The following is a 22,798-nucleotide window of genomic DNA, read 5'->3' on the forward strand; positions in this document are numbered from 1 at the left end:
TAGAGGAAGAGCAGCCAAGAAACGGCAGCGCGCACAGAACACGCGCCGGACAACCTCTATGCAGCGAAAGGGAGACGTAAACCATTTGTCCACACGTCAGCTGTTAGTCTACGTCCATCTGTGCTACGTCCCGTTCCGGTGACCTGAAGAGGCCTGCAGAAACACACAGAGCGACGGCCATCTATCAGCTGTGCTTCGGGGAGAAATCATATACTTGCCCGGGAAAACAGATGCAAACAGACTCACATACGGAACATTACCAAGATCTGCTGCAGGGCAGTCGGGCTCACAGAGCCTCTTTCTTCCCGTTTTGCATCTCTGCAAAGTACACACAGCTCACAATGAGTGTATTTTGTTTTCAAATAAAATATAAAATCTCTTAAAAGAAACTCAGAAACGCAAGAAGTGTCCTTCAAAGATACTGCGAGAGAGCGCAGGCTCAGGTCCTGCCTGGAGCCCTCCCCTCAGCCAAGGCTGCTTCCCACACGGGGACATGTGGGACACACAGCCGAGGCCATCTGACCCCGCGCCCCAGAAAGCACTTGTCTTTCCCCAGGGCCCACCCTCAGGCAAAGGGCTCTGTCTCCACAGTAAAAATGCAGCACACACTTCCTGACACCAAGAGGCACTCCAGGAAGCCACTTAATTAGCAGACACGTATCTCTTCAGCTTTTGGTTCTGCAGAAAAGAATAAAATAAAGCCTCCTAAAGCAGAAGTCCTTGTCTCTAACATTTAATTTGGTGGTCACCCTTGCCCCAGATCTTGGGTGAGATGCTGGACCCCCAAGCAAGGCCAAGGCTCCCGGGCTCGCCACCATGACGCCGTGGGCTACGTGACACACTGCAGACCGCACAGCGGGGTTTGAGAGCAAGCCACCCCTCGCACACGTTACAGACGCGAGCAGAAAGGGCCTACGACTTCTGCAAGAACAGGAGGGTTTGTTTAACTGATACAAATAAAAACAGAATCTCTGCTCTAAACTTACATAGTGAATATTTAAGTTCAAAACCCAAGGATGCAGGAAAAGGGGCAGACTCACAATGAAGTCAAACACATGTGCTCACAGGAAGTCACAACCATAACACCACGACACAGAGGTGAACAGCACGTGGGAATGTCCAAGCCCTGTGAACTCCGTGGGCCCCGGCGCTAGCTCTGCCTGGGAGGAGGTGGGTCACCCAGAGCCATCGCAGAGGCTGCCCACCACCCTGGCACCTGAGTGCCCAACAAGGACTGCTGCGTGCCATGGAGTTCCCCAGGCGACCATGGGCCCCCAGGCACTGCTCACTCTGTGACCAACAGCCAGACAGCAGGACAAAAGCGGGTACGTCCTCCTGACCACAAACAGGTGAGATGAAACATCCAAAAACACGTATTTTTGCATTTCTGGGAGGAGGGAACAGAACTAAGTTTACAGTATCGCCTATCACCAGATGACTGGCCGCCTGGATGCCCCCTGGGCCCTCACAAGCGTGTCTGTGAGCAGGTTCGCGGCTGTGCAGCTGGAATAAGTGTGCCTCACAGAGATCACCCTGCTTCCACGCTCCTGCCCCGAGGGAGCGCTCCAGGCCCCGTTCCCCACGAGGCCTGGCCTCCGTACACAACAGTGGGACCTACAAGCCCGGAGTGAGGAGCACAGTGGGGAGCCTGTCTGCTCGAGAACCCAACTCCCCAGCCCCGGAAGCCTCGCACTTTCCCACCCAGAAACTGGGGTTAGCAGCAGTGCCCGCCGCGCACCGCACAGCCAAGGACTGAGTAAAAGGATCACTAACTGTTGGCTGTTAACAAGGCGGTAACAGCAGCCGAATCTGAGCCGCCCAGACACTCTCCCGATCAACACAAAGTGACGGTAAACAGTTTTGTCTGTTCTGTTTCAGGGCAGTCAAACCTTTAAAACAATGTTCAGCTGCAGCCCCAGTCCTCCGTGAAGACCCTGCAAACGCAAAGCTCTCCAGTGAGTGAGGAGCCCCCACTGGCCAGACTGCCCCTCTGCCCACAGGAGGACACATGCCCTCACCTCGCCCCTCTGTGACCGAAGCCACCGCCACCCTGACACGCGCCCTGGGGCTGTCACGCTCCGTGGAAAAGGCTGTCACGCGCCCTGGGGCTGTCACGCTCCGTGGAAAAGGCTGTCACGGCGGATCTCCCAGGCCTGCCACAGGCACGGCAATGCCCCTGCATCCCCCCGACATCCCTGAAGAACTCTGCTTCCCTCCCACTACTACTCACGCTGGTCTCTGTGCTCCAGCCAAAGGGCTGCAGGCCTTGCGAGGGAGGGAGCAGCACGGCCTCCCCGCACTCTCAGGCCCAAGCTCAGGCGAGCAAGCGTTTGCTCTTTGAGTGGTGACCTGACCGGTACGCGGGGTATGTCTACTAACCCTAACATTCATTAAAAAGAACCTTCATCCCACAACCGTGTTAGATCACATGGTTTTCCTCAATTTATAAAAGAATTCTAGTCCTTCAGCAGCTGTTTAAAAGTACTTTCAACTAACTAAACATTCACCTTCTCATCTGTGATATGTATACACAACTAATCATAACAGTGGATTGCTTATAAAAGTAAAAGCCAATTGTGACTTCCAATTTGAAATCTTTGAAAAATTTATGAAGGGGCTAAGCTAAACTGACCTTTGCACTTGGCAGGAAGAGCTGACGGGGCTGCAACTGTGTCGAGACAAGGAGCTCGTTCACACAGTGACGAATGCTGAAGACCTCTCAGTAAGTCAGGCCCACGCCGGGCAGGGCAGGAGCCACGAAGCCGAGACCTGCGGGCCACTCCCGCCCCGCCCAAGCACCCTGGGGATGCCTTCCGTGCACCTTCCTCGGCAGAATTAAGGACACTGGTTGTAAGAGACCAAGTTCTAGAGGCACTTCCTTTCAAGACCCATCAAAAATAGACAAGGTAAGAGTTGAAGACAAAATGAATAATAAACATTTTACAAAATATTTTTAAGTTCTATTATCACATTTTATTTCCCCAACTAGACCTAGGGAAGGGATTCAAGCAAGGCAAGTAGATTCCCTCTTTCATGAACAAATAAAACTAAACATTAAAAATGATGCAAGAAATACTTAGACATTCTGCCTCCAACTCCAGATCTTCCCATGACCTCCGTGGGCTCCATCTGGCTGTGGTTCAGAAAATACACAGGACCCCCGAGGGCCCCCTCTGGACTGTGGCACAGGGACACACAGGACCCCCAAGGGCCCGCTCTGGACTGTGGCACAGGGACACACAGGCCCCCCGAGCGTCCCCTCTGGACTGTGGCACAGGGACACACAGGACCCCCGAGGGCCCCCTCTGGACTGTGGCACAGGGACACACAGGACCCCCAAGGGCCCCCTCTGGACTGTGGCACAGGGACACACAGGACCCCCCGAGGGCCCCCTCTGGACTGTGGCACAGGGACACACAGGACCCCCGAGCGTCCCCTCTGGACTGTGGCACAGGGACACACAGGACCCCCGAGCGTTCCCTCTGGACTGTGGCACAGGGACACACAGGACTCCCAAGGGCCCCCTCTGGACTGTGGCACAGGGACACACAGGCCTCCTGAGCGTCCCCTCTGGTCTGCGGCACAGGGACACACAGGACCTGTTACAACTCACAGTTCATCTATCAAACTCCTGGTGATCCTCTGGGCCTTTGGGATGGCAATTCTAGGATCATGACCCCATGGGCCCAGGACATGCAGTTCACCATGCCACCTGTGGTGATTCCTAACCGCAGGCCCTTGGCTCCCTAAAGTGGCCCCATCCAACAGTAAACTGCCTGGCCACCTATTTAAACACAAGCTTGTGTCCCCCAAGCAGAGGGGAGAATGAGGGTCTACGGAGGACCGCTGGCTGCCCACCTCCCCACCTCACACCAGGCGGACCAACCAAGAGATATTCGGGGACCCAGGTCCCCTCACCTCTTATTCCCACCCAGCTGCATATAGAACAGAAGGAGTATGTCCTGGAGCAGCTCTGCTCGGAGATAAACCTGAGATCCAGGCTTGTGAGCTGGTCCTGGCCCGCGTCCAGGCAGCCCAGGGAGTAGGAGGAGAGCGCTAGACGGGGTCCCAGAAGCACAGAGAAGGCCAGGCTCTGCCAGAAGCCTCCGCGTATCTCCAGGGAACTGGCCACGCGTAGAGTAGCTATCAAGTATTCATGCCTTTTTAAAAACTCAGTAAAACTGGCAACTCCAGAAAAGACACCTGAGATAGAACTCAGAAATGATGAGCCAATTTCTTCAGCTTGCAAGGGAAACAAAGGTTTGCTCGTTTTTAAGACAAGATGCAGGCGTGACAGGAGCTGGGGCAGAGAGCCCTGGCCCTTACCCCCATTTTCTTCCCTGGGGACAGAAGCGTGAGCTGTGCACTTTAACCAGCAATCAAAAGAAAGTCCAGGGGAGCCTGGGTGGCTCTGTCAGTTGAGCATGTGACTCTTGATTTTGGCTCAGGTCATGATCTCAGGGTCATGGGATTGAGCCCCATGTCGGGCTCAGCACTCAGTGGGAAGTCTGCTTGAGTTTCCCTCTCCCTCTGCCTCTCCTGCTCATGCTCTCTCCCTCTCTCTCTCTCTCAAACAAATAAAATCTTAAAAAAAAGGAAGGAAGGAAGGAAGGAAGGACGGACGGAAGGAAGGAAGGAAGGAAGGAAGGAAGGAAGGAAATTCCACATGATCACTGAACACGTGAAAGAAGTGAAGAAGTGCTTGGTCTCATCAGCCATCAGGAGAATAATAATTAAAACCACAGGGAAATAGCACAGAGCACCTTCGAGAATAGTAAAGATTAAAAAGGCAAAACGACGAAGACAGCCAATGTCCCAGGGGGAGTGTGGAGAGAGCAGAACGCCCGCGGACGTCCAAGTACACCCGCCTAGGGCCCAAGCCCAGGAAGACCGGCGTTTCTGCATCGAAACATGTGCATCAGAATGGTCACCGCGGTTGTACTCATAACGGCCCCAGATGGTAAACAGCCACCATCAGAAGGATGGGTGCACGGACGATGCGGGCAGACAGTGGACTATTTTACACAACACTGAAAACCCCCACACCAGACTGAGCCTCTCAGATACAATCCTGAACAAAAGAAAATAGACACAAAAATGCATTCTTTGTATTTATAGAAGAAAGTTGAAACCAACACTCAGGCAGGCAGAGCTGCAGCCCAGGTGCCCGGTGACACACCTGTCACCCAGACGCCGGGCCGGGGTGCCAGCCGCGCCCCGCGGTTTGTCCTGCGGCAGCCACACGAAGCGTGCTCTGAGGGCACGCATACGCTCTGCGCCACGTTCCTCAGCAGCAGTCACCCCGCCGTGTGCTGTCAGAGCCGCCGCTGCCGGGCGGGAGGGTGTCCCAGGTGCCAGACGTGGAAACACAGATCGCAGCCGCGCACCTACGAGCATCCGCCAGGAGCACAAAGCTGGGGACACAGCTGGCTTTTATGAAGCATGAGAGGAATCTGTTTTGAAACACCTTATATGAGATTTGATTTAATATGTTTATTTATTACCTTTTTAAAATAATGGCTTATTCAAAATAAGTAAGCACAGGTCCTGGGGACTGGTGTGTGTGGCCCCACCTTCTCTCCCCCTCACACCTTTCCTGGGAGTGGCCTTCTGTTCTTAAATTATATGCTTTACTTACTCAAAATAAAATGAATCCTGACAACTATAACTAGAAATACTAAAGGCACAATCAAGGCTAACAACTCCTTGACTATAAGAACTTCCAAAAGGATGGGTATATGCTTAAATAGACAAGGATTAGTCCTCAACCTGCTAGTGTGAAGAGTTTAATCTCCTAGGAATTCAAATAGGTTCCCGTCAGTGACAAGTATTTAGTTTAATTCTTGAAGGAAAAAAGTGAATAAAAACCAAATAGTGAAAAAATTCTCTGCACTCTTGCCTCACCTGGTTCCTGGACAAAATGACCCCCACACGCACCCCGCCTCACACCCCTCGGTCTTGAAAACCTGACGGACTGGCTGGGAACACAACCGTTACTTGGGATACACATGCATCATTTTCCAAATAAGTTGGAAATGGAATTAATAATTATTTCATAGAGTAAACAGATTAACATTTGAAAGTTTATTTCATGAATGGGAAATGCAAGACATGCTACCCTGGGGTTAACTTCACCACCTTCAAAAGAAAATTATGCAGGGAAAAGAATCTCACATTTTCTTCTCAAAATTTAGAAGTGAAAAGGTCAAGTAAAAATAATACAAAGCAAACTAATTTGAGCTCCTCTTCTCCCTGTACAAGCTAACAGAGCAGAAAGCTAAAGTTAAAAATAAAAGAAGTGTGAGCTTTTTGGAGGAAGGGCTGTGGGGTAAAAGTATAGGCTCACATCTGATTTCCAGCTAAGACAGGACTGGGTGACAGCTCTCCCGAGCTATGCTCTGCGTTCCCCAAATACCCTATTACAGACAGAAGAAAAAAGAGAGAAAAACTCCTCACAGTAGAGCTGAAAACCACATATGGACAATCTTATCCCTGCAATGATCTACTGTGGAAATCCAAAGGTAAGTTTCAGGAGTAAACACACTACTTTCACTTAAAACTGGTTTGTGTTGGCTTTTCTATCACATGCAGCAAAAACATTAGCAAACCTGGAAACCAAAAGGTACGTGACAAGGTTGAAGACTCTGTGGTCACCCGCTCACCCTTCGCTGGACTATCAGGGACCTGCCGGGAGGGTGCCCACAGCCAGGGACGGGAGGCAGAGGCGCCGTGGATGGCGCGATGCCAGGCATCCAGAGGGGACGACGGGGTGACCACCTCGCAGTCCCTGAAACAGCTCCCAAAATGGGAAGCTGCCTACAAGTCAGGCGCTGCAGCGTGAATGCCCACACGCACATGCAGACACAGCCATGCCCACGCTCACAGGAGGCAGCTGGGCACACTAGTGGCTCACACGTGAACTCAGAGCCCCAGTGACTGACCCAGCTCCAGCACCACCACATCTGTGGCCTCAGGTCATCATCTCTTCTGCAAGCGGGTCAGCAGGTGTCACTCCCTGTGGAGAAGCGAACGAGTGAACGCACAGGAAGTGCCCAGAGTGACGCACGCAGCCAGGGACGCCTGTGTGCACGAGTGCACGTGTGCACACGCGTGAAGGCACCATCCAGTGTGGTTACAGAGGTTATCTGAGCGCGGACACAACTGTTCTCATTGCTTTCTCTCGTTTCTATTGTCTGACTGTTCTGTGACAAAGCACACAGTTTAATAACAGAAATAGGACCAGGAAAGGCGCCAGGGGGAAGGAAGGGGGGCCACACACACCGCTCCCCGGGGCCTGCGCTCAGTCAGCTCCCTGTTACCCCTGAGTGTCCCTGCCCAGACCAGCGCCGCTGTGCAAGTGGACCTGTGTTTCTGTGTAATTTAAATGGAAAAAGCCACATGTGGCTAGTGGCACCACTTTACTTTTTTAATTTAAATTCAATTAGCCAACATATAGTATATCATTACATCATTAGTTTCAGACACAGAGTTCAGTGATTCATCAGTTGCATGTAACACCCAGCGCTCACCACATCAAGTGTCCTCCTTCATGCCCATCACCCACTTTCCCCATCTCCTCACCCTCCTCCCCTCCAGCAACCCTCAGTTTGTTCCCTGGAGTTAAGAGTCTCTCATGGTTTTTCTCCCCCTCTGATGACTTCCCATTCAGTTTTCTCTCCCTTCCCCTGTGATCCTCTATGCTGTTTCTTAAGTTCCACATAGTTAGAGTAAAATCATATAATTGTCTTTCTCGGATTGATTTATTTCACTTAGCATAATCCCCTCTAGTTCCATCCATGTCGCTACAAATGGCAAGATTTCATCCTTTCTGATGACTGAGTAATATTACATCGTATATAATTACATCACATCTTTATCCATTCAGCTGCGGATGGACGTCTGGGCTCTTTCCATAGTTTGGCTGTTGTGGATATTGCTGCTGTGAACATCGGGGTGCAGGTGCTCCTTCGGACCACTCCATGTGTATCTTTGGGGTAAATATCTAGTAGTGTAATTGCTGGGTCATAGGGTAGCTCTATTTCCAACTTTTGAGGAATCTCCACAGTGTTTTCCAGACACCACTTTAAATGTGAATTTAATTCTCAAAGCGGCTCAGGGAGGTGGGTGGGGTTTCAACGGCACAAGTTAAGGGTCTCCAAGTATCCCCTCCGCAGGGCCACTTGGTGTTTAGTCGGTGCCCTAAACTATATGAAGCCTGAAGCCCTTACACAGAGAGCAGGAAGATGGCAGTCGGTGGGAGCACAACACTGCCGACCAGCTGTGACAGAGGGTGTTACAGCGGCTTGTGCCAGCACAGCCTTGGAAGGGTGGGGCTGTTGATGCTGGGCAGCCCGGCCCCACAGGCCTAGAGGACCAGTCCGAGGCCGTCCAGCCAGGGCATGGCTCCGGGTACCACGGCCATCACGGGGGCAGCCCATGGTCACAGGCTGAGCGTGAAACGGGCACCGCGAGAGCTCAGGCATAGACTCTGCCCTGAAATGAGCCCCAGCGGAGGAAGGAGAGGCGTGTTCTCTCCAGCCAGGCCCCTAATGCACCTAAAGTGTTCAGATGTAACACAGCACAAATACATCCTCCAAAGCAGGCCACGGTTAGCAGAGGAGGGGCTCGTGCCATCAGGGAAGGGGACAGCAGGGGATCCTGGTAGTCAGAGTGAGCGAACACAAAGTTGGCTATGTGGAAGGGGCCAGTGACACATCAGGCCCCACACCACACGGCAGGCACCGTCACCCTCTCTCTGACTGCTCCTGCACCTGGCGTGGCCTCATTAGGCAGGGTGGCTGCTGTCCCATGACCGTTCCCCAACCCAAGTGAGAACCGGCATCTCAGGAGCCCCAGCCGCCGGCAGGGCCGACCCTGGCCCTCCTGTCCACCCACCACAGAGTGAGCAAGCACTTCCCGGCCTGGAGGGGCCTTGGCCCGGGACCCACCGCTCCTGCCCTGCTGGGCACAGGAGGTTCGGAAGCAGAACTGGTGCTCGGTCTGCGTCATCACCCCTGCCAGGCCGTCTTCTCCATGTAGAAGGCCCAAGCAGAGGAAAGACGTTTGGTCTTAGATATACACTGGGACCTACACAATGAGGTCATAAGTCAAAACAACAATTCAGCCTTTAACAAAAAATCCAGGGGCAGAGAATGCAGTCTCCTGTTAACAGAGGGTGTCTGTTGTGGGATGGCGGTGGGAGGGCCAGGCCTGCGGTTCAGGGACGGAAAGTTCCGGCACAGCCCAGAGCAGACGTTCTGCCCTTCGGGAAGCTCTGCTGGTCTCAAGCCCTCCTCTGCATCTTGCCTCCTCTCCGTATGACTTCTTCAGTTCGAATCCACAAGACGGACTCCAACCTCGCGCCGCCAACCTTCTCAGCGCTGTACGCACAGGGCTCGTCCAGCCACAGAAGAGTGGGCTCCACCGGGTCACCCAGCCATGCGGGCACAGCGGGGCCACAGCCACGCAGCCTGCAGAGAAAGCGCTGCCTGCTCCCCGGGCACCCCCCTCTGCCTCAGGCCCCTCCCATACTTCCCTACCGGGGTAGGAAACCCTACGTGAGCACAGAGATGCCACAAGAAAAGCGGCAGCAGAGCAGATACCCCCAAACCGAGCAATCCCTAAGTGTGGGGATGAGGCACGGGGCTTGGAGGAAAGGAGAAACAGCCCAGAGTAACCACAGGAGGCAGAGACGGAGCTCAAAGGTAGGTTCCCAAAAACCCACCGACTCGCTGTGCTTGGCCCCCACAACCTAGAGGCAGCGGCACCGCGCTGCTCTCAAGTCCCCTGCCCAGCACGCCGCCTGTGAGCGAGCTCAGACACAGCGCCCAAGCTCCCGCGCTCCGCGTAACTGTGTCGTCTACCCCACCACGGCCAGTGACGCCAGACACGGCTGACGCCTCACTCCCGCCGATCCGATGAGCCCCCGGGGATGCGGAAGGGCCATCGACGCGTGTGTGAGTGTGCACGGGGGAATGCCCATGTGTGCCTTCACCTGTTTTCCTACAGGATTTGGTCTATTTCTTCCCCACGATTTTTAAGGATTTATGATATGTTGCAAAGATTTTTCTCACAATTGATCCTTCTGTCTTCTGACTTTACTCACATTATTCTGTTGTTTTGTTTCACTCAGGCAGGTTTCCACTGTTGTGGTATTGTTTTAATGGAGTCAATTTTGAGCATCTTTTCTTTTGCTGAACCTGAGTTTTGAGTCCTACTTCGACAAGCCTCGCCCCACACGTAGGTTCTCTTCAGCTGAATAGCTTCGGCCTCCATACTTAGCTCTCGGAGCCATTTGGAGCTTATTCTTGCGCATGGTGTAGGGCAGAAATCCAGCGCTGTCTTCCACACAATGGTGCTCAACCGTCCCAAAATCACTTCTCAAGAAGTCCCTCATGACCGGCAACTTGAGACACCACCCTAACCACAGATGACATGTCCATCCAGATTCGGGCTTCCGAGTCTCCTGTGGCACTAGTCACACCATGACCATGCGATTTCACGGAGAGAGGCTATCCGGTGCATTTTAATGTCTGGCAGGCTATGTGCCTTTTCTCAGCCCTTTCTCTTCTGAGTTTCTAGGTCTCCATGCGTGCTTGTTTCTCTGTGTCACTTTTAGAATCAACATGTCCAGCCCGAGGGAAACTAATGACTCTTGTTGCATTCATATTTTTATTGGAATCACATGAACTCTGCATATTAGCCCGGGGGAGAACCACCATGGAAATGATGCCATGACACCCTTACCACGAATAGGGCATGCCCTTCTATCTGCTCGAGGCTGCTTCTGTGTCTGTCTCAAGACTTTTTAGAATGGTCTTCACTTAGGTTTTGAACCTGTCTTACCACGTTCATTCCTGAGTACCGGATCGTTTTTGTAGCTACTGTGAATGGGGCCAGCCCCTCTACAGGGTCCTCTGTGAACACTAGGTTACTAAGGAGGTTTGTTATGTTTTATTTCTGCTGCCTTGGCGAATTTTTATGATTTGGGTTTTTTAAATCACTGATTCTGGGGCTGTGCCCTCCCACACGGTGGCCACTGTATGGGACAGTGTACCGCCACAGAAGGGGTTTCCTGAGGATCCTGCAAACAGATCACTTTACCGGTGCGATTCCAAAACTTATGCCTGTGTTTTCTCTTGTCCTGTCCTCAACCTGGCTGGTAAGAACATTCGGGTGCCCCTTACAATCTTTAATGAAACTGCACATCTGTGTTTTGTGCGACTTTGCGTCTCACTCCCTGGGGCCCACGTGCCCAGCACCTCACCCCGCCGTGAGGAGGACAGGTTAGCACCAAAATTTACTCCATCGGCTTCATCTCCAACCTCTTCTTCACCCGTCTGGCTCGTGTTTAAGCCTTGGATAAGACTTTTTCATAGAGACAAATGGAACTTCCATCTAAAACAGACTGAATGACTGACATTTGTGGGTCCTGAAAAACAGATTTTTAGATTTCTAAATGTTACTTTTTTATTAAAACTTGAAATAAATAGGACATACATACCTGACACCTATTTCATTGTTTCAGTATTCCAACAATCATGTATCATACCTACCGCATCTCCAGCCACGTCCTCTCACTCGCAAGGGATCCCGTCCACCCAGCTCATCCCTGGCCTGGAGCACCCTCCACCCGGCTCATCCCTGGCCTGGAGCACCCTCCACCCGGCTCATCCCTGGCCTGGAGCACCCTCCACCCGGCTCATCCCTGGCCTGGAACACCCTCCACCGGCTCATCCCTAGCCTGGAGCACCTTCCACCAGAAGGACCCTAACCAACTTCAGACAGCATTAAACAGGCTTTGTATAAGTAAAACATGCTAAACTTTTCTTACATTGCTGGAAAAATTCATTTTTTATTAATTTGTTGTTTTGACTAATTCCCAATTCACTCATTTTTAGGAGAATAAGAGAAAAGGGTGACAGCAAACACACTCCCCCGGCTCTCCCTGGCTTTACCACGGAGACTCACATCTGGCAAACTCAATCCAGAAATCACAGTACGCACATCTATGCACACTTGTCTCTGGCCCACATGGTCAGGATGGTTTTGGAGCAACAATAATGAACACATTTAGAAGGATTAGTTATTGACAGACTCTATTTGTATTAGTCTAGGCTGCAACAATGAACACGACCACAACTACACACAGAGAGCCTGGTTAAATACTATAGACGGGCTTTAAAATCAACAGACTTCATAGCCAAATGAAGAAAGGGACCTATTAAAAAAAAAAACCAAGGAATTTAGTAAGGTCACTCTCATGGGGTACAACTGCAGTAAAGACAAAGGAATCAATGCCACCATGGAAAAGAAAGAAACAAAAGCAAACAGTGTTGAGAACCTGAAATGCTACTGGCAACACTTGAGAATCCAAGAACAACTTCATCAACAACTTAAGATGCAAAGAACCCTAAAACATGAGAAGACACTGGGGTAGCTGCCTTCTCACAGAAGGATTTCCACACCACAGCGCTGACCTTCGTCCACACTTGTTTCACAAAGACACAGGATCATAAGCAACCAGACTACACACCAAAGAGACTGATCTCAGCCAGAATGCCTAGACACGGGTGCACCGCAGACAGAAAACTCACCTCACAAGTTCAAAAGCCTGGACGTGGTGGGTTTCTTGGCACTTAGTAGACAGGCGAGCCAGGATTTCAGGTCCCTCACCTTCCCACGGCACCACACACTTGCTCGAAGGAGGTGGGTTCTTGAAACACGCCTATGACCCACATGTGCACGCTCGTGCGGAGCAAGTCTACAAGCAAGCACAGGAAGAACACGCTGTTAGCATGCGTTTATCTGCACGGTGTTCAAAGCGACTCCATCTTTCCTTACGCCTAACTCTCAGGGGTGGTCACATTCAAAACACATTCAGTTAATCGTGACCTGGGAACCGCTGAAGCTACAAGGGGGCATCTGGAGCAAATGGAGAAACCATGCTGTCTCTTTTATCATACTTAAAAGACCAAAATGAAACCAGATATCCTCTAAAAAATCACAAGTGACAAAGTCAAATATCAAAAAAGCAAAGGATCAAAAATGCATCTAAACCATAACAGAAAATCACTTCCGAAGTGAACCCAGCAACCTGCATCACTCGCTTTGTTTCCACGCTAACCGTTATCCAACTTGACGCTCAGAAGGTGCGGACTTCATCCAGGAATATTTCCCCCCAGGAAAAATGCCAACTTTGCATTAATGTCATAAAAACCATGACCCCTGAGGCCAGCCATCACCTCAAGAAGACTTGCAGGATGGGTATGGGGCAGGGGGCTGAGCCAGGACCCCCAGGCTGGCTGCTGGGCGCTCACCAGGACAGCAGGGGGCACGTCCAAACCCATGGGCTGCCCGTCGCTGCAAGGCAGGGGCCCTGCTCCCAAAACCCCCCCTCGCCACTCCTGCCACTTCCTCTGCGTCGACCCCTTGCAGTGTCCCCTGCAACACTGTGTCTGTCCACTCTGGCCAAAGTTGAGACCATCTGAACTCTGCTGGAGTTGGCTGCTAGCCAGCTGGACAGGAGTTTCATCACAAAGCTCTTTGAGAAACCCCTCCTTGAGAACACCTCCATTCCTGGCCCATCACCCCAGCCCCACCCCCGTCCCCCAGCAGTAGTCAGGGCTGGCCCCTGTCCTGATCTTCCCTCTTCTTTCTGGGGTCTAACTCTCCCCCAGGGGTCCCAAGGTAAACAGGTGCAGTGGGCAATGGCCCCTCTCCTTTGGCCCTGCTCCTTTATGCCCCCCTCATAGGATGACTACAGAATCCAAGCTTACCACACCAAGGCAGTGCCTAAGTCCTCCCAGAAGTGACCACACCCACATACATGTATCCGGTTAAGCCCAAACTAAATGCAACCCAATGTAGCTTCCTCTCAGCCAGATCACTAAGATGTCCGATTCCATCCGAGGTCTCCCGGGACAGGGGACGTGCAAGAAAGAAGTGGGTGGACGAGGCGGCAGCAGTCCTGGGTGACTCATTAAAAGATCTCAACTCTTGAGAGACGTAAAACGTGTAAAGACACTCCCCAGGAGGAACCACTGCAAGTGAAGCCCCTGGACATCCACAGCCACTAAGACCCCAGCCTCACCCAGGGGCCTCGCAATATGACCCTTTTCTGCTGAGTGGAGTTCATGCTGGCAAAACCAAAGGATATGCTGCTTAGAATAATGAAAGTGATAAATCTACAAAGAAAACCAAGGGAACAATTAACACAAAAGTCAATGATACTTAGGGCAGAGGATGAGAACACAAAAGGAGCTTCTAAGGAATTATTAGCTTTTTAAAAAACATATTTTAAAAATAGATTGTATTTTTAAAAACCATTTTAGATTTAAAGAAAAAGTGAGATGACAGTAAAGAGGTTTCCCACATACAGAGTTTCCCCTTTATAAACACCTCACATGGGATGGTACATTTGTTACAATTAACACAACAATATTAACACATTATTATTAATTAAGCTTCCAATTTCCTCCGTTTCCCCTAATGCCCCTCTTCTGTCCCAGGACCCCATCCAGGATGCCACGTGACATTGATCATGTCCGTTTACATCTCCTCTTGGCTGAGACAGTTTCTCTGATGACCCTGACCATTTGGAGGAGGACCAGTCAGGCATTTGGGGGGATGCCCCTCGTTGGGATTAGCATGATGGTTTCTCATGAGTGGACTGGGGTCAGGGGTTGCTGGAGGGAAGACCACAGAGGGAAGTGCCCGTCCATCCCGTCCGGCCCAGGTGCCTGCCGTCAACATGACTTGTCACTGCTCACATTGGCCGTGGTCACCTGGAGGTGAGTCTGCCGGGTGTCCCCACCCCACGTGGCTCCTTCCCTTCCCCGCACTGTCCTCTGGGGAAGGGAGTTGCCACGCACAGCCCACCTAAGGAGTGGGCAGGTGCCCTCTGCTCCCTGAGGACGGAGCAGCTGTGCAGACCTGGGATTCTCCTTCGGAGGAGGAGATCAATACCGTTTCTGTATCAGTGCATGAGTGAATGACTTACGGATGTCAGTATGGACTCACGGTATCTATCTTACAGTGTGGGCTATAGTCCAACACCACTCCACTCTATTGCTGGGACCAGTCCAGCTTCGGCCACCGGGAGCCCCTGCAGCTGGCTCCTGTGTCCCTCTGACATGCCCATCAAGGTGGGGGCTGTGCTTTGGTTTTGAGCCCCTCCTTCCTTGCTGGCTCTACCTGGTGTTCCAGGCCCACCATGGGCATGTCCTGCCCAGCCCTAGAAAGGAGCCCTTGCTCTTTATTTTTTATGTGCTGTTTTATGAAACATACAGTTACACATTTGAAAAATATGCTTATGGAAGAAGCTGTTTTTAACTGACCAGTTTAACTGACCCTGAATCCATCTTCCTACTTCTGATACTGCACCAAATTTGTTCTAAGGAAATTGACTTTCCCTGGCTACTGACCAGGTGGTCTTATGGAAGAGGCTCCCTGCAGGGACTGGGATGGGGGAGGAAGCCTAAACCTTTCATTTTAAAGTGCTTGCATACTCATTTCCAAAGATATGCATACTTTTATAATTTAAAAACACATAGAATTATTTTAAATCCTTGCGTTGATTGCAATGTAGAGACCAAATCCGCGTAAGGAAGATACACTAAATTCTTTAGGATAAAATAAGCAAAACGCACGCTCAGTCTGTGCTTAGAAATAAATAACCAGTCTCACACAGCATATACTGGCTGCCAGGACTCTCCCTACAGTGTTTCCGGTGGCTCTCTTCTGCCCAACAATCAGCAAAGTTTGGTTCATAACAGGCATTCAAAACGTTCAAACGTCTGGGGGCGCGTGGCTGGCTCAGTCGGTAGAGCATGTGACTCTTGATCTTGGGGTCATGAGTTTGAGCCCCACATTGGGTGGAGAGTTACTAAAAAAGACAAATAAAAAAATAAAAATTTAAAAATTCAAATGTCTATATATTAAGTATATAGTATTTGGAAATTTTCACAAGAGTTCTGCTTGGGGAGAAAATTTTACAGCTCTGAAGATGGCTGAGTTCATCATAACTTCCAAAACAAAAGGGTCCCTGGTTTACTTAAGAAATAAGTTATCCTTTCAAACTGCAGTCCAAGAAGAAAATGTTGCACATGAGCAAAACTCTGGAGAAGCATTAACAAAAAGAAGTTTTAGCTACATCACAGGCATATTTAAGAAAAAGATACATAATCTCAAGGTTTTTAACACAAAAGCTCCGTGTGCACACAGCAGGAGGTAAGGTTTCCGAAGTCCCCTGAAATCCCTGAACCCAGGGATTTGCAGAATAGTGGTAACATGCCACAGGCGTGCCCAGAAGCCCTGCTTAGCAGCTCTGCAGCCGGACTAGGCGCTGGCGGGGACCTGGCGCGGAAGAAACCTCGGTGGAGTGGCCACCGCGCGGAAGCACGAACTCGGCAGGCTCGGTGGCGCGTGGGCGTGCCGCAAAGTGGGGCGGGATCCCGGGAGCCGACGGTTAACCGCAGCTAGCGGACCAGACCTCACCGGACAGGACCCTGAGAGGACTGCGTAGAGCAGACTTGCCGGGCACAGCCACTACCGCCAGCACCGGCAAGGGGACACGCCCCGAGCGCTCGGACATGGCGAGCCAGCCCGTGCCCGCGTTGCTGCTGCTGCTGCTGGTCCTGCTCCTGTCCGCGCACACCCGTATGGAGCCCACGGACACCGCGCCCACCCCGACCCCGGACCGCAACTCGTCGGCAGGCCAGCCCCTGCCGGGCATGGAGCTCAAGGCGGCAGCCCACGCCCTGCGCCCCGCACCCAGCCCGCTCGCCCTGCTGGCCCCGCTCATCCCGCTCGCCCCGCGGCTGGTGCTCGGGTAGGGCGCCCATCCAGCGCAGCCAGCACTGCCTAGCGTGGGCACAGAGCGCCAGGGATCACCGCCCTCCACTCCTTGACTTTGCTAGTAGAAATGGATCCAGAAAATAGAGAATCCCACTGTGACTGGTTTGCAGCATGTGGACACAACGGTCACACCTCCTGAGATTCCATGAACAGACTGAAAGCAGCTGGTGACATCCTACTGAGTTCAAGATGGGGCTTAGGAACTTTGGGTACCTGCAGCTCTACCTTGAGAATTAAAAGATATTTTACCTTTACTTTGGTTCATTAAATGTATAAAGTCAAAAAATGACTGGGTAGTCTGCATAGCGTTTCTCTGTATCGTGGGTGATGCGTAGCAGCCAGGCCTGGTGCCTGATGCAGCTCTTGGGAAGCTGAGCTCTCTTGGGAGCTGGTGGCTGCATCTGACTTGGGGACAGTAAGTGACAGGGGCCAGCACAATGACAGCAGACCATCCCCATGCCCAGCGTGTGCACTCTGCTGCCCTGCGCATCCCACAGAGGAAAGAACTCTGCAGGACCACTGTTGACCTAACTCCTAAGAGTAGTATATAAACTCATGGAATCTTGAAATGCTGCTTTACTTTTGTATATGTCGAATAATTTTTACAGTTTAAAGGTGACTTTTTTAATACGTATCTTAAATCTTGAACACAAGGTCTGGAGTTAGGTTACATTCGCCTGAGTTATAGTCACACTTTTTTTTTGTTGTTTAATACATGTTTTTATCTTTATAAACCCACACTTGAATGCTTTCCTATTAATATTTTTAAACAGTACCTGGGACAAAGCCTAAAGTACTTTCTGGACATTAGTCGAATCCAACCATCAACACACAGACACCGTCTCCAAGTCTCTGCTCCATGGTCCCACATGGACACACCATTACTGACCAGGCTTATGGGGCCTTCAGAACCAAAGACCTCCCAGCCTCAGAGAGCATTCCAGAAACACGAGATTCAACAATGTGCAGAGCAAGAAAAGCAAGTGTGAACAAACACTGCATGTTCTGGAGCGCATGCTGTGTTTAGTAATCAAGCTTTGCTTTATATAAACTGATAACAGTATTGACTTGCATTGAACACAAATGGCAAATTATTTTTTTAAAGGCTTGAGGAGCAATCTAAAGAAAAATCCTAATTTAAAAGGTTTTATTCTATGTATTAAAGGATGGCCAATTATGGCTTTCTTTGACATAAAGAACAATGGAAAGGCTGCTCTCCCATAGGAAATTACATTTTCTTGGTCACCAATCCTACCCCTACTCTCTCACAGTAATGTTGAATTAACAACCCCTAAAGAAGACGTGGAAATTCCTATCAGATGATCCAAGGTTTTGTCCCAGTCCCAGGCTTCTATCAGACTTTATCTCTAGCTCCAGCTCTACCTACCTGCTGGTAAAACAACTCAGGCATGTGTTTTGTTGGGGAAACTATGTCTCTTTTTTGGGATCAATCAATCCTTTCTGCTGCACAGGGAAGATGCCCAGTCTGGCCTAAAACACCAAGAATAACCTGGCCGCATCTCTGATTCCAAGGCAAACACAGAGAGGCTCAAGGCTAAGGTGCCCAACTCCTGACTTCCTGAACACCTGCCCTTCCGGGGGAGCTCGGCCCAGTGCCTGGTCCAGTGCTTACCCAGCTCCTGCCATCCACAGACACTGTTGCAAGTGGTTCACACAATCGTCCCATCCTCACAGTCATGAGGGAGGTATTAGTATGCCCAGTTTGCAGACTGGGAAACCAAGGCCCAGAAGGCAAATAGCATGTCAAGGTCACACAGTGAGAGGTGGGATTGGGATGGCTGAAACCCAACAGTCTGGTTCTAGTGACCAGACAAATAAGGACTTCCCTCAACTGAGAATGAGAGGACACCTCCACAGACAGGCAGGTCAGGATCATCTCAGAGGTGGTGGCCACCATCTGAGGGAGGGAGAGCAGCACGGGGAAAGACACGAGGTGGGAACAAGCAAGCCCGTGCAAGAAGCTAAAAAGGCAAGGAACTGGACCCAAGCAGACAGAGTGGTCGGGGGGAGGGGGCCGTGGGCCTGGAGCATCCGGGGAGAGCGTGTGGGGGAGGCTGGAGGCAGATGGGAGCTGGGTCAAGCCAGGTGTTGGTGGATAAGGAGTAAGTTCGTTTTACCGCGGCCCCGAGGGCCAGTCACTAAGGGACTGTAAGCGAGAGGACGACAGTGAGCTCTGGCAGCTGCGCGAAGGGTGCTGAGACCATGAGGGAGGATTCAGGGCCCAGTCAGGAGGCTTCTGTTGGGGGCAAAGGAGAGATGGTGGTAGCCTGTGGGCCGCTGGGCCAAGGGGGGGGACATGGAGAAGCAGGCATCCTGGGTGGAGGATTAGAGGGACACAAAATGTGCTGGGGACTAGAGGTGACCACAAGAACAAGCTGCCAGGTTTCCAGCAACCGGGGCAGTTGGCGACGTTCACTGTGAGGAGAAAGGGTAGGAATTTAAGGAAAATAAGGTGGTTGACCACAGATGTTCAGGAACACCTGTGGAACAGCAGCCTGGAGAGGGAGGTGCGCTGCGCTACCTGGCAGGCCTGGGGCCCAGAGCGGAGCTGGAGGGGGAAAAGCAGAAGCAATTGCCCCAGCCAACTGCCCGCCTGTGAAAGTCAGCAGGTCCAAATCAGAGCGGCTGCTGGCCCCTCCGACCATATCTCCTTCCCCACAAGTTCTGCCCCAAAAGGGCTCCACCTTCCATGCCCTGCACACGCCAAAACGCAGGTGCTGTGCCTCAAGTCTCTGCCTGCCTTAATCCTGCACCTCCCGCCTGGACAGCAGTCTCCCCGCCCCCACCCGGACCTGTTGTCCCGCCAGCAGCAGGGAGAACCTTCCAAACCACAGCTCTGATCTCACCCCCCCCGCCCAGTGCCACCCCTGGCTCCGAGCAAGACGCGGTGACCTGCAGCTGGCCCACAGGCTCCTCTGTGACCACATCTGCCTGCTATGCGTCCAGCAAAGCTCACAAGCTCACCTTAGCTCTTCCAGCAAAGCTCTGCTCTCCAGTTCTCAACTAACAAAGAGACGGCACTGTGACCACCTCACGGTGGAACCGAAGCAGCACCCCCTGTTCTTCCTGACCTGCAGGCACTGCTGAGGGGCCAGGGCACATCCATGCCCACATCTAATCCCCTGCAGAAAACACAGAGCGGGGGCAGCTGAACTGGAAGAGGAAGCTGTGTGGGCACACTTGAGATGTGGGAAAGGTCCCTCCCAAACCCCAGACAGGCTTCCCCGGGTTCCCCTCAGCTCTCACGAGCTGCTCTGGATATGCCCTTGGGTGGGGTTGCTTGTGCGGTAGAGTTGGCCTCAGACACCACACCAGGTGGCTGCAAAGAAGTGGGTGAAGACATGAGCAGCTCTTCTGGAGGGGGGCCTGCCCTTCCCTGCCTCCCGGGGGGCTGTGTGAGGACAGGGCTGTGGCAGCCATCCCTGGGGCACACGGCTAGATGGTAGCCCAGCCCAAGACAGCACTTCCCCCAGACTTCTTCCACAGACACAGCAAAAGCCATGTTGGGGGCCGAGGGGGCTCTCGTTCTTGGAGAGAACCCAGCTGGCCCCTCCCCGCGGAGGGAGGCACGGCTGCAGGTGCAGGGTCAGCAGAGCCAGGTGTGAGCTCCTCTCCCATCCTGGGCTGGGCCCACCCACAGCAACCATGCACTCAGGTCACTGCACACAAGGGGTTTGTCCCTTCCTAGGGCACCCCGCACCTGTCCCCAGCCATTCTCATCACCAGGTAGGTCAGTCCGTCTAGTCTGGGGTAAAACACTAACAAGCTCACTCGGCCACAGACAGCCCCATTCTCCAATTAGTTCTGTGTACAACAGAGCCTTCATCGACTCCCTACTCACCTGTCTCCCAACTGGTCCAGAACTTGGGATGGTAAGAAATGGTGCAAAGTATAGAACCTCAGCAGCGTTGAAGCCTCTGATAGTCAGGTGTTAGGACTCCGGCAGACAGGGCTGTGGGAGCACTGCCCACTGTCCCTCTTACCCCTTCCTCACAGAGCCTGATTTTGTTATGCAAAGACACTGCCCCAGACCCTAGTGACCAGGGCGCACGGCACTCTTCCAGACAACGAGATGGAAACTGGGGGTTTCCTGAAATGCCTTCCTGATAGGGACACCGCCCCTTCCTGCTTCCCCTCCTTCCTGCTGGAACATCAGGCTGCAGTCAGAAGTCACCCCTAAGCACGAGGATAAACTAGCAGACAGGAGAGACACAAGGGCCCGGAAAGCACCGTTCCAGCCCCAGACTGCGCACTTCTTGGCATAAGGGGCCCAAGAGCTTTATAAAAGCCACACCAGCCAGGTTCTCTGCTCCATGCTGCCAGACCAACCCGAGGCGAACACAGGCCAAGGACACTGCCTGGGCACAGGGGCTATTTCCAGGCCTGCTAGGGACCTGAATCCACAGCAGTGACCATGAGCTCACGCGGCAGGGCAGAGGGAGAAAGCACGCACATGCCAACCAGCAAACAATGCCATGTCCAGTGCTCACCAAGCAGGGTGACGTAGACAAGAAGAACCGGGGGAGGGCAAAGCGAGACAGCCTCACCAAGAAGACAACAGCTGGACGGCAGGCAGTGGCAGCCCCATGAACACCTGGGGGATGACTGGCCCCCACAGGAGGCACAGCAGACACATGGGACCTGGGGTGGGGGGTTCCACTTGTGCACATCGGCAAACAGGGAAAGTGGAGGGAAACCAGCAAGGGAGAAGGCTTGTGAACGTCTTCCTAAGGGAACTTACTTTCCCCATCCTGAGGAGAAGTCACTGGAAGGGGTCAAGCAGGGGTCAGCTGCTGGATGTCCCCTGGAAGGATGACAGCAGTGACCCCATGAGGGTGGACTGCACGGGAGCAAGTCTGGACCCAGGAGAGCCAATGAGGGGAGACAGAAGCAGACCTGGAGGAGCTGATGGGCCTCGTGCAGACAGTGAGCAACGTGGGGAGGAAGGAATGAGAATGACTGCAGGCCCCTGGGGGAGGGATGGGGATGGGCCAGGACTCAGCTCTGCACAGGTGTGCACTGTACCACTTCTGGAGTGGAGGGCAGGGAAAGCAGGCTAGAGACGCATCGGCACCTAGGGCAGGTGGGGAGCGTGGCCCTTGGGCTGAGGGCAGGCGGGGTTTGGGGAATGGGGCAGCTCAGGCAGTTCTGTCAGACGCTGCTGAGGGCCTAAGCAAGACAGGACAGTGGTCACTGACCTTGACAAACACAGGTCACTAGTGACTCGGAAGGGCCATTTCAGAGGCACAGAGAGGCCAAGCAGAACAGTCAAGGTCATGAGAATGGAGATAGGCATCCAAGCTAGGAGGCCCCAGCATGAATACCAATAGCCTGTCATCCGTCACGCCAAGGCCCCAGCTCAGTGTGTTCTCGTATCACCTCTGTGGGCGGAACAGCTTGAGACATACAGGTCCGCATAGTAGACATCTCCCTGCCTGGTTTGCCCGGTGCCTGTCACAGAGCCCCCATGCAAGGCGCATTCAGAAATCACTGGCTGGGAGAAGGTGAGAAGAGCCGTGTGAACGGAGCCCAGCAGGACGCGGTCCTGAGGGTCCCGGGGTTCACGTGGACACAGGGGTGCAGAGAGCCCGCAGGTGGGGAGCCGAGACACAGCCAGGCACAAGCCCTCGGATGCTGCTTCTCTGTGCACAGAGCACGCGTCCCACCCAGTGACCACACCAGCAGCAAATCATGAGAAATGCACTTTTCACCAAATCCACAACTCAAAAATATCCTGGGAACTGATAATTTTCCAAAATTTTACTTCAGGATTTCCCAACGTAAAGGTCACTTCAGACAACAAACCAGCACTGGGTCCAGAATGGGCTCCCAGCACTGGAGAAGTTCTGCCCGCACCAGAAGTCAGGACAAGCCGCCTGACAGAAGCTGATCTCATGGGTCCTTAACGAGGCTCAAAATA

At 52.4% G+C, this 22,798-nt stretch overlaps 1 protein-coding gene across 2 annotated transcripts in view; it reads right to left on the reverse strand.

Annotated features, from left to right (window-relative positions):
- Positions 1 to 22,798, reverse strand: part of ADARB1 (adenosine deaminase RNA specific B1) — a 129,337-nt gene that overhangs the window by 95,228 nt on the left and 11,311 nt on the right. For both annotated transcript variants that reach the window (XM_034654512.1, XM_002919060.4), the window contains one exon: positions 12,597 to 12,763. The gene's annotated coding sequence lies outside the window, so the exon portion shown is untranslated. The remainder of the gene's footprint in view (positions 1 to 12,596; positions 12,764 to 22,798) is intronic.

This window comes from Ailuropoda melanoleuca, chromosome 1 (assembly GCF_002007445.2).
Source record: "Ailuropoda melanoleuca isolate Jingjing chromosome 1, ASM200744v2, whole genome shotgun sequence".
NCBI classification, from domain to species: Eukaryota; Metazoa; Chordata; class Mammalia; order Carnivora; family Ursidae; genus Ailuropoda; species Ailuropoda melanoleuca.